This window comes from Ursus americanus, chromosome 24 (genome assembly GCF_024610735.1).
Source record: "Ursus americanus isolate L20-20 chromosome 24, mUrsAme1.1.p, whole genome shotgun sequence".
NCBI classification, from domain to species: Eukaryota; Metazoa; Chordata; class Mammalia; order Carnivora; family Ursidae; genus Ursus; species Ursus americanus.
In genome coordinates, this window is record NC_142150.1 from 8,262,397 (window position 1) to 8,279,597 (window position 17,201).

The following is a 17,201-nucleotide window of genomic DNA, read 5'->3' on the forward strand; positions in this document are numbered from 1 at the left end:
AGTTCTGTCCTCGTTGTATTATTGTAGCATGTGATGTTAAAATTGTCACAGAGCTGAGGATCATGTAGTCTTAGTGCTTCTTTGTAGATGGGAAGAACCCATTTTTTTCCAGGTTCTAGAACATTAAAAATGTATATATACCAAAAAGAAAAGTATATCTACAGATTCCTGGGAGTGGGGACCAGGAATTTATTACATGAAAAAGTCCCAATCAAAGGAGGAATCCTATCACCTCCCTGATCAGTGATTATTACCCTTTGTTTGAAGTCTGGTAATGAAGGGTAGCCGTTCTGATCTCCTTCAGAAGGCAGATTCCTCACCTCCTGTCTCCATCACAGCCTTGCACACCCACATCTCTTACAGACACCCCTCCTACACCACTGTGAGCTCCTGGAGGACAGAGAGAGGGACTTCCTTATCTCTCTCTCCCCCCGGTGCCCAGCTAGGTGCCTGGCCCAGAGCAGGGGCTCGATAAATGTTGGTTCATTGAATAAGGCCCTAGTTTTACGTGCCATCTCCCCAAGACCAGGAGATACCCTGTCTTTTAACCTCTTTATCATCACGGCCAAGTTCAATGCCCAACACCTACTTGGTTCTCAGTGTTGAAGAAAATGAACTCATAATTATCACCCTTCAAAACTATTTTTTTACTTTAGCTAAACACTATTTCCACCCCCCTCCCATACTTGTGACTCTGTTTTCTCTATTCATTTACTAACGCATAGTATCCTGAATGCCCACTATGCTCCCAAGCCCTGAGTTAGGTGCTCTGTGTATACAGGTGAGTGAAAGAGGCAAAGTCCTTGTCCTTTTGGAATTTACAGTCAAGCAGTAGAACATTGTCTGACACAAATGTTAACTACTATTATTATTACTATTATTTTGTTTTTCTCCTGTAACCGCGAGACCTCTCTGCTACTCCCCAATTTAGCAAACGTGACTTTTTTCTATGTTCCTCCTCTATTGTACTAACTTATTTGGTTAGCTTTCTGTAGGTGTTTTTCATCCCTAGGAACCCATGTTCTGTTCTTTCCCCCTTTCAGCCACATGTATGGGTCACTTGCTCTGAGCCCGGGGACTGCTGGGCACCTGCCACAGGCACAGCAGCTGCCCTCAGGTCACAGCAACAAGGCCAGCTTTTCACTCACCACTCTTCTTTCTCGTTTTCTTTTCCAGGGACATGGCCTTCATTCGGAGAAGTTGTTTGCTTTTCCGAGCCTGTCAAACTGCTGCTTCAGAATCCCTGGAGGAGGCCTGGTTTCTCTCGGAGTGATCACTGAAGTCAGCTTAAGTGAGTTAGGTAAACCTTGGCCGGCTCTCAGTTGTGTCTTGGAGTGGGGAGCCCGGAAGACAGGGCAGGCTCCTGATCAGCCAAGGCAGGCTTGGGGGGCATCGCCCCACAGGGTTACAGGCAGTCACCGAGCCCTCCAGCGTCCCACTGCTTCCTTTAGCAGGTGTCTGTCTTCTCCCACCTTGGCACTTGTGAATTCCCCTTAAACTCCTGGTTTCCAGATCTGGTCTGACCTAACATATCCCACAACACCCAGATAGAATTTGGTAGAATTCAGCGGCTCACTGTGCTGCTTTCTCATACAGTACAGAGACTGACTCGGACATACATGATTCATTTTGTTGGCAAAACACTTAGGATCTTCCGAAAAGAAGTAGATAGCTCCCCTCTCAGCTTTTACTGCAAATGCTCGATAAAAACTCACAGTATTTTTCAGTATGGAAATCGGTTGCAGTAATTGCATTTGAATCTGCCCACAAAACGGATAGTTTTACATGTGCTTTTTAAATAGCACTAAGCTTCATTCCAAATTCAATCTTTGAAATAAGAATCTGGAATTGTTTTTAAGCTGCTTTGAATAATGCAAAATGACACTTTTTTTTTATTAAAAAAGGGAAAGATACTGGTTAACCAAAATTTTTAGATGCCCGTTATTTTGGCGTCACTGTGAAAATGTCCTATCTGTGTCATATCCTAGATGGCCACCTCCGAGGGAAACTCAGGGTTTGGAGAAGGGAGAGGCATCCTCTAGTCCGTTATCTTCTTGGAATGAGGACAGGATGTGGATACAAGTCAGGACTTTGGAGGGAAATGGACCTTGATTCAAAGTCACCTCATCATGACATCTGTGTGACCCTAGGTAAATTACTTAACCTCTCTGAGCCCCACATTCCCCTCACCGAAATAGGGATCAAAATACCCAGCTTGAAGGGTTGTGGTCGGGTGAGATGGGATAATGGACATAAAGGACTGAGCACAACTTCTGCACATTTGGGTAAGTACTAAGTGATATACGTTATTATAATCCAGACAAATCCACGTTCATTTTTGTTTTTATATTTTCTGGTTGCAATCACTCTGGGGAAAGAGATTCCCAGGAGGCAGACTGGCCAGGAAATCATTCCTCCTGACCACCTGGCTCTGCCTTCTCTGCCCCCTCCTGCTGTCTCCCTCCGTCCCTGGCTACAGGGCAGCTGTGCTCAGAGCTCAGCTGTGGGGGCAGGTCTTTAGAAACCCACAAGCAGCGGTCTGCTTTAGCTCTTTTTTTTTTTTTTTTTGGATTTAATTTATAGAAATGCTTGAGAAAGATATAGTGGACAAGAAAACATACTCTAAGATAACATACTCTTATCTCTTAGTAGAATTAGTAAGTGCGTCATAATTTAAGGTTTCTTGTCTAGTTTGTTGGCTCTACTAGGACATATTGCCTTTCCTGCTCTCTGCTGTTCTGTATCTCTGTACCTCCCAGCACAGACACATCTTATCTGCTCTAAGCACGGCCTGGGGCACAGAATTGGATTTGGTTAATCCTGGCCCACTGGCTTAGAACCCAAAGACTCTGGTTCTTGCCCTGGCTGTGGTACCTGCTAGCTCTGTGACCTAGGGCAAGCCATGGACCTCTCTGAACCTCAGATTCCTTTTCTGTGAAAGGGGCTGGCAATGTCAGTGACCGTAAAGACTTCATTGATGGTGTGGGACCAACTGAGGCAACAAATGTAAAAAAAAAAAAAAAGTTTGAAAAGATTAATTGTTATTTGATTATAAGGAAATCGTCTCTTTAAGATAATCCAGTATCTTGCTAGCTTATTGATTTCCACCATAGGAACTGTCACGTGCTGTGTGATCGTAGACACGTCACCCAACTCCTGGGCTGTAGTCATCTCCCCTGTGATACGGGGGGAGCAGACTTGCTTACTGGAATCTTCCAACATGGTATGATTCAATGCTATTGCTGAGTTCACCTTGGAAACTGGAAGAGGCACAGGCTTTGAAGTCTGACAGACTGACAGACAGACTGACAGCCTGCTTCATAGCTTGCTGTGTTTTTGGTTTTTTGGGCCCTTACAGGATTGTCTCAGAGGGGTCTGGGTATTTTTGAAAACTTCAGAGTAGTTTGGCTGAAGGGCAGCTTTGCCTGCAATAAGACATCAGCTGTGCGCAGAGCTCTGCAGTGACAGAAAATGGATCAGACCAAGATTTAGGCCTGTAATTTCCAAACTCCGGGCGCTCATTTGATAGAACCACTTTGCTTTGGCATGCTGAATTTTTGTTGCCTAAATAACAGCACTCCCTCCAAGACCCGGGATGGTTTATTGGTCCCTTTGCCGTTTTGCTGCTCTCGAGGTATGGCTCCGGCATTTCAGACAGTCCTGCCCCCCTGGCCCCTGGCCCAGGGCCCTGCAGCTGTGTCAATAGGCCTTTGAAGTTCACACACCCCAGCTGACTGATCAGCAGCCCCTGGGATCATCTTCACGTTTGTCACAGGAAATCAGGAAAGGTATGTGGAAGCTGGTGTTGCCTGAGAGGCGCGAGAAAGAAAACGATGGGGTCCTGGAGGAGAATATAGGAGGAATGTATCCAAATTCAGGGTCCAATTCCATTTAGCAGGCATTATTCCTCACTGCTCTTTCTCCTTCTGGCCCCAAAGCCATACGTGGAGCTGGTTTCTTTTTAACCGGTGCTTTTCCGGGGTTCTAACACAGTGACAGGATGTCGTGACGGCGGTGCTTCTGCAAGATCTGGCAAGAGCTTCTGAATAATCATAACGTGAATATTTGCTCAGCAGAATTTGAGTGCAGAGTATTATTCAATATTTTTGTATCCTCTCTTTGGGGGCCCTGGCAGTCTTTCGTTCGGCATTTACTCCGCGCTCTCTTTGGGCGGGAACTTTGTGGGTGCTTTACGGTTTCATCACATTATTCTCTTAGTCTTCACATCCATGAGAAGTATGTTGTTTTTATCCCTATTTTGAAAATGAGAAAAGCTCTGGGAGGTTAAAACTGGCTGAGGGTAATACAGCTAGCAAATGGCATAGCAGATATCCCCAACTCTTCCACTCTTAAGCCCATGTTCGGAACTTCTGCTCTAGGCAACTGGGAATCGGAGTCTTTCAAGGACCAGCAAGCCTCCTTTTCTGTCCATGCAACTCACATTCAAAACTGTACGGTCATCTCCTCCTCCTCCTTATCCTTGCTCTGCACAGCCTCTTGGTCACCGAGTCCTGTCATTTTCCTTTCCCAATGTCCCTGGCATTTCTTTTCATTCTTACCCTGTTACTGCATGCTTGGACGGTTGCAGTAGCCTCCTAGCTCACATTCTCACCAGGCTTTTTCTCTTCCATCCTTTCTGGCTCACCTGCCAGAATCATCTTCCTTGAACACTGCTTTGTCCTAAAATGTGTCATTTAAAATGTTCCAGGGACTTTCCATGGCTCATAGGATAAAGTTAATACTCAGGGCTTGAAATCGAGAACCACCCCTCTACTTCCCACCTCCAGCCACAAATGACCTCAAAGCTGCTTTCTGGCCTTACCCATCACTTCTGGCAATAACTTGATGTTGCCTTGGATCTTTTTTTTTTTAATGTTATCTTTTTTTTTTTTAAATGTATTTATTTATTTTGGAGAGAGAGAGAGAGCAGGATGGGCAGAGGCAGAGGGAGAGAGAATCCCAAGGAGACTCCATGCTGAGTGCAGAGCCGGTGCAAGGCTCCATCCCATGGCCCTGAGATCATGACCAGAGCCGAAACTGACAGTCAGACAACCAACTGACTGCGCCACCCAGACGCCCCTGCCGTGAATCTTCTGACTTGGCATCTTTGCATGTGCTGTACCCTCGGCCTAGAATGTTGCATGTCTTTCTACTCAGTCTCCCCTCTGTTAAAAATCTCACCCTGGCCTGTCTTCAATGAAGCCTTCTCCGGTTGCCTTGCCGGAAGGTTGCCCCCGGAGCATTTTGTAAACACTTAAATAGTACATGTCACACGTAACACTTCCTCCCTAATGCCAATGTGACTGTGGGATGCGTGCGTGCATCCCCCCCATGGTCATTGTCATTAGCATGGTGCCTTGTACATAGTGGGCCCTTACTTGGCTGAATGAATGAACTAATGAAGAGGGGAAACTAAATGGGAAGAAATAAGCCACTTTTTGGGTGTTTACTGTGTGTTAGATAGTGTTGCTAGTACTTTTACAGGTAATAATAATTCCTTTAATCCTTGTATCTACCCCAAAAGATAGGTGATACTATTGTCCCCATGACAGAGATGAGGAAGCCAGGGCCCAATGAGCTGAACTGACTTGTCAAAGAATTAATGATAGACCCAGGATTCAAATTCACGCAGTCTGTCTCCAGAACCTCGGCTCTCACGATGGCTACCGCTCCATGAACGGTCCTGACCCTGACAGGTTCACTCATCTAGGAGTTACTTCACAGACTTAAAGATTTATCATATGTGACAGGTTCAGGAGATCTGAGGACGGTTAGGATCCAGGCTTCCTTTTCTATGACAGTACACGAAGCCTTGCCCACCTCAGCAAAGTGCATTGGGCCAGTTGGCGAGCCAATAGAACCAGTCCCAGGTGCTGGAGTTCCCCAGGTGACAAGTGCTATGTAAAAATGAAGGATGTGTTTCATGTTCTAGGAAACGTGGTAACTTGATTACACAGTTGTCAGACTACGGGCCTGGGGCTCCTCGAACACTCCACCTTAGGCGTGAGATGATTACTTGGTTAATAACCCTGATGGGCCTAGTGCACTTACCCTATGTTTATCACTCCTGTCTCATCATCAACTTCTATATTTTCCTTAACTTTACAACTCAATCTGTGTACCAGAGTGAGTGCAAACCCATATTTATCTAATTTAGTGAACATTTGCATGTGCTGAATTAGACTCACATGTTGTGTGATCAGTGTCCTTGGCTAATTGCATAATTCCCTTTGCATTTAATTGTCAGATGGCATCCTTTTTGTGTACGTGTGTGTGTGTGTGTGTGTGTGTCTATGGTTCGCTGCCTGTTGGGAGCTGCATGTGGAATCGTGGGCTGAGGCACCTGCCACAACCGAACCAAAGGCCTTCGAGAGCTAGGAGAAAGTGCCTTCCTTGCTTACAGGTGCTGAAACAAGGCCCAAGAAAGCGAAGGGACTCCTATCCAGCTAGCTCAGTCCTGAGGAGTCCTGAAGGCGCGAAAGGATGAATACATCTGCAAAGGATATCCCCCCAAGCCATTCCAGTGTAGAAATGCCATGAATAATTCAAGCCAGTCTTGACAATTAGCATGGAACTTGAGTCTGGACAAGATTAGGCCAGGCCTACAAGAAGTCAAGTTTCTGGCAAGGAAGAATCTTAGGATATTCTGAAGTTATAGCCCTTAGCAATTGTTTTTCAGCTCTGGGCTGCTTCTTGCCGGCGCGTGTTTCATTGTAAGGAAGGTGGGCTAACCTCCTTTCCCTTCCTTCTGCCTCTTTTTATAAGATTTTTTATTCTTCTATAAAGCTAGCCCAGAAAAGAGTGGAAGATCCGCCCAGGCATTAGGGATTCGCATAGAAAGGGTCAGACTATTAGAGCTGAGTGGGGACTCTGAGATCTGGAGATCTGGTCTACGGAGCTGGCTCTCCAGGCTGTATTTAAAGTCACAGCATTGGCTGGTGGCCGTTCTGGGACTCAAGTCTGTGTCTCTTCACTCAGAGTTCGGGTTTTCCTCATCACAGCACTCTGCTAAGGAAGGCACCAAGAGGACAAGGTGTGCCTTGACACCTCACACTTTCCTCCCTCCCTCAGCACCTTTACATCCTGCCTGGGAGTGCTAAGCCTGGGGTGTAGGGAGGCAGAGGCTCAGATCTTCATTTTGGCTGGGGTGAAAGGACTAGGGAAGAGGGTCCCCCAGTGGAGAAGGATTGCCCTGCTCCCCATTGTGGAGATTCCGAACTCAGAGAGGATTTAAGAGAACACAGTGGAGCCCAACACAGTGTTGGTCCAGAGCAGGAAATCTGCCAATGTTTGCAGAATGAGCGTGTGCACTGGCCCGGGGATGAGGATGGGGTGAGGCTAGAAAGGTAAGAGGAGGCTAGCTATTGCTACCTGCAGTTTCTTTGCTTGGAAGGCAGAGAAAATCATGAGAGGCTTGTCACAGCGGACTTCCTGTCCTCACCTGCCCAGGAAGAAAAACCTGGTCATTCCTATGGAACCACCGAGAATCATCAGGGCTGGAAAGCAGAGTCCAGGGGTGCGCTCAGAAAGAAGAGGAGAACGGCCACTGACCACTGTCAAATCTTCTGAACTTGGAAACCTTCCCACTGCGGCTGGGAGCACTGGGAATGCCCCTGCTCTCTGAGCCCCCAGTGGCCACGGCACTGTGACCACTACCCTGGCACCTGCCACCCTCTATCAGATAGACCCTCTCTATCTCCCGACCCCCGTCACTGTGTCTAGGCAACAGTAGGTGCTCAGTAAATGTATATTGAATGAACGAATGCATGGATTGTACACTGTTGAAACGTGCGGCTCTCATCAAGTTGGCAGGGAGAGAGAACGTATGGAAGTGCCAAAGGACTATGAAAAACATTTTACTAGCCTGTAGAGATGGGCCAGAGCAGTGAGATTAAATTTACCTGGTGCAAATGTAATACAAAGTCTCCATGTAGTTTCAAAAGGTCGATTGCCCAAACAAAGAGTGGTATATGGGGCGAAGCCCAGATTTTAAGAAGCCAGCAGGGGGTAGGTCTTGGTGGGCCATAAGCTCCACGTGATTAAGATGGTGATGTAACTGCTAAAATGGGATTGGATTCCATAAGGTGAAGCTGGATCCAGACCAATGCAGGCGGCGCTCCCCGTAGTTTCTGAGCTCACTCAGGGCACTTCTCGGGTATAGTGACCATGTGGGGTTTTATTAACAGCCACGCTTTAACCTAGATCCAGTGCTTTAGTTTACATAGTGTTTTCCCAGGCATGATCTCATTACACTGTCCTAATGAGACAGTTTGTATACTGGCAAGGGCAAGCCGACATGCTCAAGGTCACCCAGCTAGCGAGTGGCAGAGCCCAGCCTTCTGACCCCTTGTCCACACTCTTTCCGCTGACCACACCGCCTTTATGCAGGCCAGAGCCCTACTGTGCAGCGTCTAAAAGCAGGACCAGCGTGACGCTTGTCAAGTGCTGTCACCAGTGGACACTCTCGGGTGGGCACCTCGCTATCAGACAGCCCGACAGCGATCTCAGAAACTGCCTGTCCTAACTCAGGAGGGCTTTGACGGGCCAGCTCACACCCGCAGGCGCAGAACCCTGGCCTGTTTCACAACTGCTACCAGACAAACCACCATCACCTCACCTCTGAGTGAGCCCAGAAGAGGACAAATCTCCGTCCTTAGCTTGCCAGGTCCTGCGGAAAGGATTTGTGAGCTGGCCTGCCAAGGAGGAAGAGGAAAGGGCAAAGAGCTGACATCTGTCGGATGTCTATTAAGTGTCTGACTCAAGACATTTCACATGTATTTGTTTCCTGTTGTTAACACAGTACCTGTTTCTGTAGCCTCACTGCTCACCCTGGTCACCATTTGACTCCTCCACCCCCTGCCGCTGGGTTGTCATAATAATCCCTCACATTCATCTGGTCTCCCCCAATGGTTATCCACTTTCCCAAAAAAGCCCATGAAGAAGGAAAAAAAAAAAAAAAAACAACAACCCTGCATGCTGTCACTTAAACGTGAAATCTAAAGAAGTCAGATATATAGAAGCAGCATCGTAGAACCGCGGGTCACGAGGGCCAGGAGGTGGGGGAAACGGTCAAAGAGCACAAAGTTGCAGTAATGCAGGATGACTGGTCTAGATACCTAATGTACAGCATGGTGGCTATTCTTAGTGAGACTCTTCAATACTGGAAATATGCTGAGAGTAGACTGCAGGTGCTCTCATCACTGAAAGGTAACTGTGTGAAGAGATACGCTAATCAGTTTGAGTAGTAATCATTTCACTACGTATTCATATATATGTATATCAAATAATCATTTTTATTAAAAACAAAGCAAAACAAAGAGATGGGTAGGGCAGAGATTACTCCCTTGTTTCATAGTGATGCAGAAGAATACCCTTCGGTCCTTTCGTGTGTCCGTCTGTCCATTCATCCAGCCTTTCATTCATTCTTTAACAAATATTTATTAACTTACTCCTCTGTGCTGGGAACTGTGAAATACATCAGAGAAGAAAAGATTTCTGGGAAACTCTTGGGGGAGATACAAACTTATACAAGGAAAGGGGGTATCAAATGTGGGGCTTGTAAGTAGGGAGGCCATGATTTTACCCGAGACGGTGGTGGGATGTCATTGCAGACCGTGACCAGCAGGTGGCACTCCGGGTCCCAGGAGGCCCCCGGAGCTCTTTTCAGCCTTCACGCTTTCATTTTATATTCATTACTGTACTTAAAATCAAATTCTAAGTCATATCATTGAAAGACTGTGTTCAATTTGATTTTAATTCCATTTATTTGATGTTAATTGTTCCATGCTCTTCTAAAAATGGTCAAATTAAATCTAGTTGTGTCAGGGCTTTCTGGGTAAGTGAAAGACTTGTCCAGAAATTTAGACTCCTAAATAAATTAGCATCTCTACTGATTGATACTAGCTCCTGAAATCCTTTCGTAGGAAATGCTCATAAAAAGTTAATGCTGCTGGGAAAATATCTGGAAGGATACCCTTCAAGATGTTGCTTGTGCAGTCTCCCAGTGGTGAGAATACACACTTTTTTTTCTCTTAGATTTGTCTGTACTTTATTCATTTTTAACAGTGAGCATGTATTATTATTATGTTTTTAGTTTTTCATTGACATATAACCTACAAATGGAAAAGTGTGCAAATCTCAACCGAATACCTTGGATTTATATATTTACACATGTGTGTAACTTCACCAAGATTAAGATATACATTACCAAAATCCCCCAAATTCCCTCGTGTCCCTTCCTAGTCACCCCGTATCCCTCCCCCCCCAGGAATCATTATTCTGTCCCCATAGGTTGGTTTTTCCTATTTTGGAACTTCATATATATGGAGTTATACAGGATTTCCTCTTGTATCTGGACTCTTGTTCAATATTATTTAAGACAATGTGTACAAATACCCCAAAACTCACTGATATGCTTGTTGAGTGTAGCAGAAACCTGCTCTTTTTCACTGTGGTGTAGTGTTCCACTGTGTGAATGTATTGCAGGTATGCGTTTCTATAATCAGAAAAGATTTAGTAAAAATAATCAAATATAGTCATGAAAGCTGCTTTTTTGCTGAAGGTGAGAGAGATTTTTCAACTGCAAGAGGATTCTCGGAGTATGTGGATTTAGACAGCGGGCATTGGCTTGGGCACAGAAGCACAGGGTCTTTGAGAGAGAATGAGGAGTGAGCTGATTTTGGATAGGCTGGTGGTGGCCCTCCCACTGGTTGTGTGCCCTAGGGGCAAGCCTTATAAGTCAGTGTGCTCGCACTGAGCGCCAGTCTCCTTGTCTGCAAATGTGTAGCATTACCAGACTGAGAAGAAAAAAAGAAAGGAAAAACCCAGAGCATCTAGTTAAACTTGAATTTCAGATAACGATGAGTAATTTCTTAGTGTAAGTATGTCCTGAGTATTGCATGGGACACACTTATCCTAAAGAATTGCTCATCGTTCATTTGCAATTCAAATATAACCATATTTTAACTGGCAACCCTGAAAGGAGATGTAGTAATAATCCCTGCTTACAAGATAACACAATTGTTTGTGAGAAAGTGTTCATCATAGGCAAAAGAGTACCTACAAATGAAAGAAACCAGAAGGGTCAGAAAGGCAGAGAGGAGGCCCCTAGGTTTGGCGCTGGGTCTGTAAGCCCCCAGCAGGACAGGGAGCTGAACTCTCTCACCCACCAGCAGCCCCCCAGGGCCCTGCCTGATGCCTGACTCTGAGAAGGAGACACATAAATCTCATCTGGGAAATTACTGAGTGGATTTGGTTTCCAGCTCCTGCACTTACTTGATTTTGACCTTAGGTAAGCTATATTTTACCACTCTGTGGTTCTGTGTTCTTATTGCATTCATTCAACAAATCCCTCAGGGAGCCTAACTCTGCCAGGTACCGGGGAGAAACCCGATGAACTGAGAGGTTTGTGCCCTTCTGGATTTTGTCTTATAAAAGGGAAGAGAGAAACTGGTAAACAAATAGACAAAGAGACAACTTTCGATGGTGATGGAGTGAAACAGGGCATGGTGACTGGAAGGGTCAGAGGTGCTATCTAGACGAGGTGTTGCGGAGGGCCGTTCTGAGGAAGTGATACTGAGCAGAGACCCCAAGGCTACTGACGAGTCAACCTGGTGAGGAACCCAGGGAAGCAGTGTCCTGGCCAGAGGGAAAAGCAGGTTTTCTTATCTGAAGATGGGGGGGGGGGGGCGGGCAGAAAACCTACATCCTGCCTCCCAGACGTGAAAGGGGTCAAATGACTGAAAGTTGATTGGTGAAATTATCAAGTTCCGTGCAGGTGAAAGAGATTGTGAACTTTTCTCATGGAGCCTCAACCCCAGTCCCCAGATCACCTGGAAAGTCAGGAATATCCAATTCTTTTGGTGTAGCGCAGAGCTAGTCAAGAGTCCTGTCTGGACCAAAGCGTTTTTACCAGCTGTGTGAGATATTAAAACTTTGTTTTATTTTAAAATGTTTAAAAACTTTGATATTGTTTAAATTGTTTAAAAACTTTGATATTGTCATGACATCGAAGCACATATGGTATTTTATAATTTTTTTCCCATTTCATTTTTCTATTATCACCCAACTGGCCCCTCCCCACCAGGTACCTTGAGAAGCATTGGCATAGAAGCTATAGAATCAGAAAAATCTGGGATTTATCGTAGCTCAATCTCTTTCTAGCTGGTTGACATTAATTAAATAGTGTAGTCTCCCTGTGCCTTGGTGCCTTCACCAATAAAATGGGCATAACTCATCTTTATCCATTCATCTGTTGATGGACATCTGGGCTCTTTCCATAGTTTGGCTTTTGTGGACATTGCTGCTATAAACACTGGAGTGCGGGTGTCCTTTGAATACTGTGTTTGTATCCTTTGGATAAAGACCTAGTAGTGTAATTGCTGGGTTGTAGGGTAGCTCTATTTTTAACTTTTTGAGGAACCTCCATACTGTTTTCCAGAGTGGCTGCACCAGCCTGAATTCCTACCAACAGTATAAGACAGTTCCCCTTTCTCCACATCCTCACCAACATCTGTTGTTTCCTGAGTTGTTAATTTTAGCCATTCTGGCAGGTGTGAGGTGGTCTCATTGTGGTTTTGATTTGTATTTCCCTGATGCCAAGTGATGTTGAGCAATTTTTTATGTGTCTGTTGGCCATCTGTCTGTTTTCTTTGGAGAAATGTCTGTTCATGTCTTCTGCCCGTTTCTTGACTGGATTTTTTGGGTTTTGGGTGTTGAGTTTGATAAGTTCTTTATAGATTTTGAGTACTAGCCCTTTATCTGATATGTCATTTGTGAATATCTTCTTCCATTCTGTAGGTTGCCTTTTAGTTGTGTTGATTGTTTCCTTTGCTGTGCAAAAGCTTTTTATCCCGATGAAGTCCCAGTAGTTCATTTTTGCTTTTGTTTCCCTTGCCTTTGGAGACGTGTCTAGCAAGAAGTTGCTGAGGCCGAGGTCAAAGAGGTTGCGTTACTCAGCCATCAAAAAGAATGAAACCTTGCCATTTGCAATGATGTGGATGGAACTAGAGGGTATTATGCTAAGTGAAGTGAGTCAGTCAGAGATAGACAAATACCACATGATTTCATTCATGTGGAATTTAAGAAACAAAACAGATGAACATAGGAGAAGAGAGGGAAAAAAAATAAGATAAAAACAGAGAGGGAGGCAAACCATTAGAGACTCTTAACTCTAGGAAACAAACTGAGGGTTGCTGGAGGGGAGGTGGGTGGGGGGATAGGGTAACTGGGTGATGGGCTTTAAGGAGGGCACTTGATGTTATGAGCACTGGGTGTTATATGCAACTGATGAATCACTAAATTCTACCCCTGAAACTAGTAATACTTGATATGTTAACTAAATTGAATTTAAATAAAAATTTTTAAAAACTGGGCTGCCTGCGTGGTACAGTTGCCCATCATGTGTATTCCCAGTGAGGTGGAACAAGGTGATGTTCCGCCTTGTTGTTTCAGTTACACTGCAAACAAGTATCCATTTGCAGTCTACTTAGGGCTCTGTTTTTTGCATTTTTGTGCTTTTTGTTGGTGATTTTGCTGCTTAAAATGTGTCTTCAGTAAATGGTGTTGGGAAAACTGGACAACCTCATGCAAAAAATTGAAACTAGACCACTTTCTTCCACATACACAAAAATGAACTCAAAATGGATAAAGACCTGAATGTAAGACTTGAACCCATAAAACTCTTAGAAGAAAACGCAGGTGGTAAGCTCACTGACATTGGTCTTGGTGAAGATTTTTTGAATCTGACACCAAAAGCAAAAGCAATGAATGCATACATAAATCAGTGGGACTGCATCAGACTAAAAAGCTTCTACACAGCAAAGGAAACAATCAACGAAATGAAAAATCAACCTCCTGAATAGGAAAAGATATTTGCAAATCATATATCTGATAAAGGGCTAATATTAAAAAAAAAAAATAAGGAACTCCAACTCAATAGCAAAAAGAAAAAAAACCAATCTTATTAAAAAATGGACAGAAGATCTGAGTAGACATTTTTCCAAAGAAGACGTACCATTGGCCAACAGGTACATAGATGATGAACATCGCTCATCACCAGGGAAATGCAAATCAAACCAAAATCAGATACCACCTCACACCTGCCAGAATGGGTAGAATCAAAAAGACAAGAGATAACAAATGTTGACGAGGATGTGGAGAAAAGGCAACCCTCCTGCACTGTTGGTCGGAGTGCAAACTGGTGCAGCCACCACGGAAAACAGTATGGAAGTTCCTCAAAATGAAAACAGAACTACCCTATGATGCAGAAATTCCACTTCCGGGTATTTTTTTGTTCAAAGAAAATGAAAACAACTCAAAAAGATACTTGGACCCCGATGTTTATTGCAACAGTATTTACAATAGCCAAGATATGGAAACAAACTCAGTATTTATTGATGGACGAGTGGATAAAGAAATTGTGTGCATATAAGTAGAATATTATCCAGCCACAAAAAAAATGAAATCCTGCCGTTTGTTACAACGTGGACAGCGCTCGAGGGCACCATGCTAAGTGAATAGGTCAGACAGAGGGAGACAAATGCCACATGATCCCTTATGTGTGGAATCTGAAAAAAAACCCAACCCCCAAACCAAGCTCATAGACACAGAGAACAGGGGGGTGGTTGCCAGAGCGTGGGGGTGGGAGAAATGGGTGAAGGGGGTCAAAACGTTGAAAGGAAAAACAAATTATATCTGTTTTACATAATATAATTAGAGAACAGAGACTATCTTATATTGAAACAGCAGTTCTTCAAAAAGATGCAAATATTAAAAATTGATTTCTCAACCATCAGTCTTCTCTCCCTAATCCTTCCTTTGTGATTTCTGAACTATATTTCTAAGGGATAAATATGATCACATTATCGACTCAGTTTAAAATCCTTCATTTATTTCCAGTGGTTTTAAAGACGAAGAGTTTTGTTGAGCCAGGGAATCCGACCTACTAATCTCAGGGGCTCCATCGCCCTTACTCCCCTCATCTTGTGCGTTCCACAAACCAAGGACTGTTGGAGGGGGTCACGCTTGCAAAGTGCCCATAGCTTTATCCCCATTATCCTGAAAGCTCTTCGAGGATGGGCCTTACAAAAGCCTAGCATTAGATGGGAAGAAAAGTAGCAATGACTAATACAGAAAGTTGAAGCATTTCTATGCCATTTTCCTAATGTATTTTTTAAAAATTAACAAGAGAAATAGTTGTCAAATAGAAAGTGTCATAGTTTCGGTGTTAAAACTACCTTAATGGACACTACAGTTAGGAATACCGTATCGTATATTTGAAAGTAGCGAAGAGAGTAGATCCTGAAAGTTCTCATGAAGAGAAAAAAAATTGTAACTAGGTGTGGTGATGGAGGTTACTTTGACTTCGCATTTTGCGGTGTATACGATGGTGATCATTTTGCAATGCATACAAATTTTGAAACGTGTACACCTGAAACTAACACAATGTTCTATGTCAGTTATAGTTCAATAAAACTTTGTTTACATTTTTAGACAAAAATGAGAAGCACCCCCCCCCAAATCTTCCACTGATCTCAACTGAAGTGAGTAGTACTGAAAATGTGCCTTCTGGTGATGAGAAGAGACGCCAGCAACACAACAACAGCACCACATGTCCTTCAAGCACAGTCCGGAAGTGCTGGCTAGTGTTTCTAAGCACGAGAAGGCTGTGATGTGCCTTATGGAGAAAAGTCCTGTGTTCGATAAGCTTTGCTCAGGCTGGGGTGCAGTGCAGGCTGGGGGTTCAGGAGTTAATGGGTCCACAATAGACAGTAGATTGAGTAGGGTGTCTTTAAAGAGAAACACAGGTGAAACGAGGTATGTATTGATTGGTGGACAAAACTGCTGGGGCGAGAGGCTCACAGTAGTCTAACTTGTCCTTCCCCTAGGAACAGTGCTTCAGTATTCGCTAATTCAGCGTTTGTGGTGACTTCACGAAATGTAACCTTCCAGAGAAGCGCAATCCGTGTGCACTGTTACTAGCAGAGTGTGAGAATGCACGGGCTACGCCACATCTGGCAGCACTGGATTTTATCATTTAAAAAAATCGTGTCTGGGGCCGCCGGGTGGCTCTGTCAGTTAAGTGTCTGCCTTCAGCTCAGGTCATGATCCCGGGGTCCTGGATCGAGCCCCATGTCGGGCTCTCTGCTCAGTGGAGAGTCTGCTTCTCCCTCTCCTTCTGCCCCACCCCCTGCCCCGTGCTTGTGTTCTCTCTCCCTGACAAATAAATAAATACAATCTAAAAAACATTAAAAAATAAAAAAATCTTTTCTGATTTGATGGGTGAAAAGGGTACCTAATTCTAATTTGTTTCTTTGTTTTTGTTGTTGTTGCTGTTTGTACATCTGGTGAGGTGGAAGGTGTCTCCTTACTCTTTAACATCCCTTTGTCACTGTCACACTTCAGTACACATCTCCTCGTGTCCTTTGTGAGAAGAAGGATGGAGGTGGCTCCTGGCCATCCCAATAGCAGGAAGCCCGCACCAGGGCTGCACATGGCAAATTGTTTTATCACAAGGTTTTCTTCAGGTCAAGGGAAACCACAACTGACTGAGTCCCTGGCTTGCACACACGCTGTGCCAGGCTTCCCTGGGTAACAGCCAACTCTTTGTGACGCCCGTGTTCCTGCTTCCGGTGGTTGGAGCGAGCCTTCCAGTCACACTGCCTTGGTTCGTCCGGAAAACCACCAACCTACTGGGTGGGTGAACTTGGGCGGTTTCTTAACCTGTGGGCCGCCGCCTCCTTCTCTGTAACGACGGAGAGGATAATACTTCACCTCGTAGATTTGTTGTGTGGATACAATGAGTTAGGACAGGAAAATCACCTAGAATAGAGCCCACCGCACTGCAGTGACGCCATACACGTTGGCTGTTATTACTAAGTACCAAGAACCATGTAGAGTACATCATCCTTGTCCCAGGGAAGCTTACTGAGGAGACAAGACGTGCACCCACGAAATACCTAGAACTCTTGACCTGTCGGTAGGCATGGCTTTGGAGAAAGAGCACCGAACGAACAGTTAGGTGTTAAAAAAAATCACAGGCCTGAAATGGCGTCACTTAGGCCAAGTCACAAACCCAGGACTTCATATCTAACCTAATTGTAGTTACAATCTCCCCCCTGGAATGTAGTTTTAGCTGGTCAGTCAGGAATTTTCTGATGAGCATCAATGAGGTAATGTGTCCCAATGGGCCCTCTCCATCC

General features: G+C 44.6%; 1 long non-coding RNA gene across 4 annotated transcripts in view; it reads left to right on the plus strand.

Moving 5' to 3' along the window:
- Positions 1–16,384, plus strand: part of LOC123799489 (uncharacterized) — a 20,112-nt gene extending 3,728 nt beyond the window's left edge. The window contains exons 2-4 of one of the 4 annotated variants that reach the window (XR_006781630.2): positions 1,177–1,300; positions 1,989–2,150; positions 15,493–16,383. This is a non-coding gene — a long non-coding RNA (uncharacterized LOC123799489). Of the gene's footprint in view, positions 1–1,176; positions 1,301–1,988; positions 2,151–7,449; positions 8,965–15,492 lie in introns of those variants that run through there. The other 3 variants (XR_006781631.2, XR_006781633.2, XR_006781634.2) reach the window with 3 other exon arrangements.
- Positions 16,385–17,201: the final 817 nt, after the last annotated feature.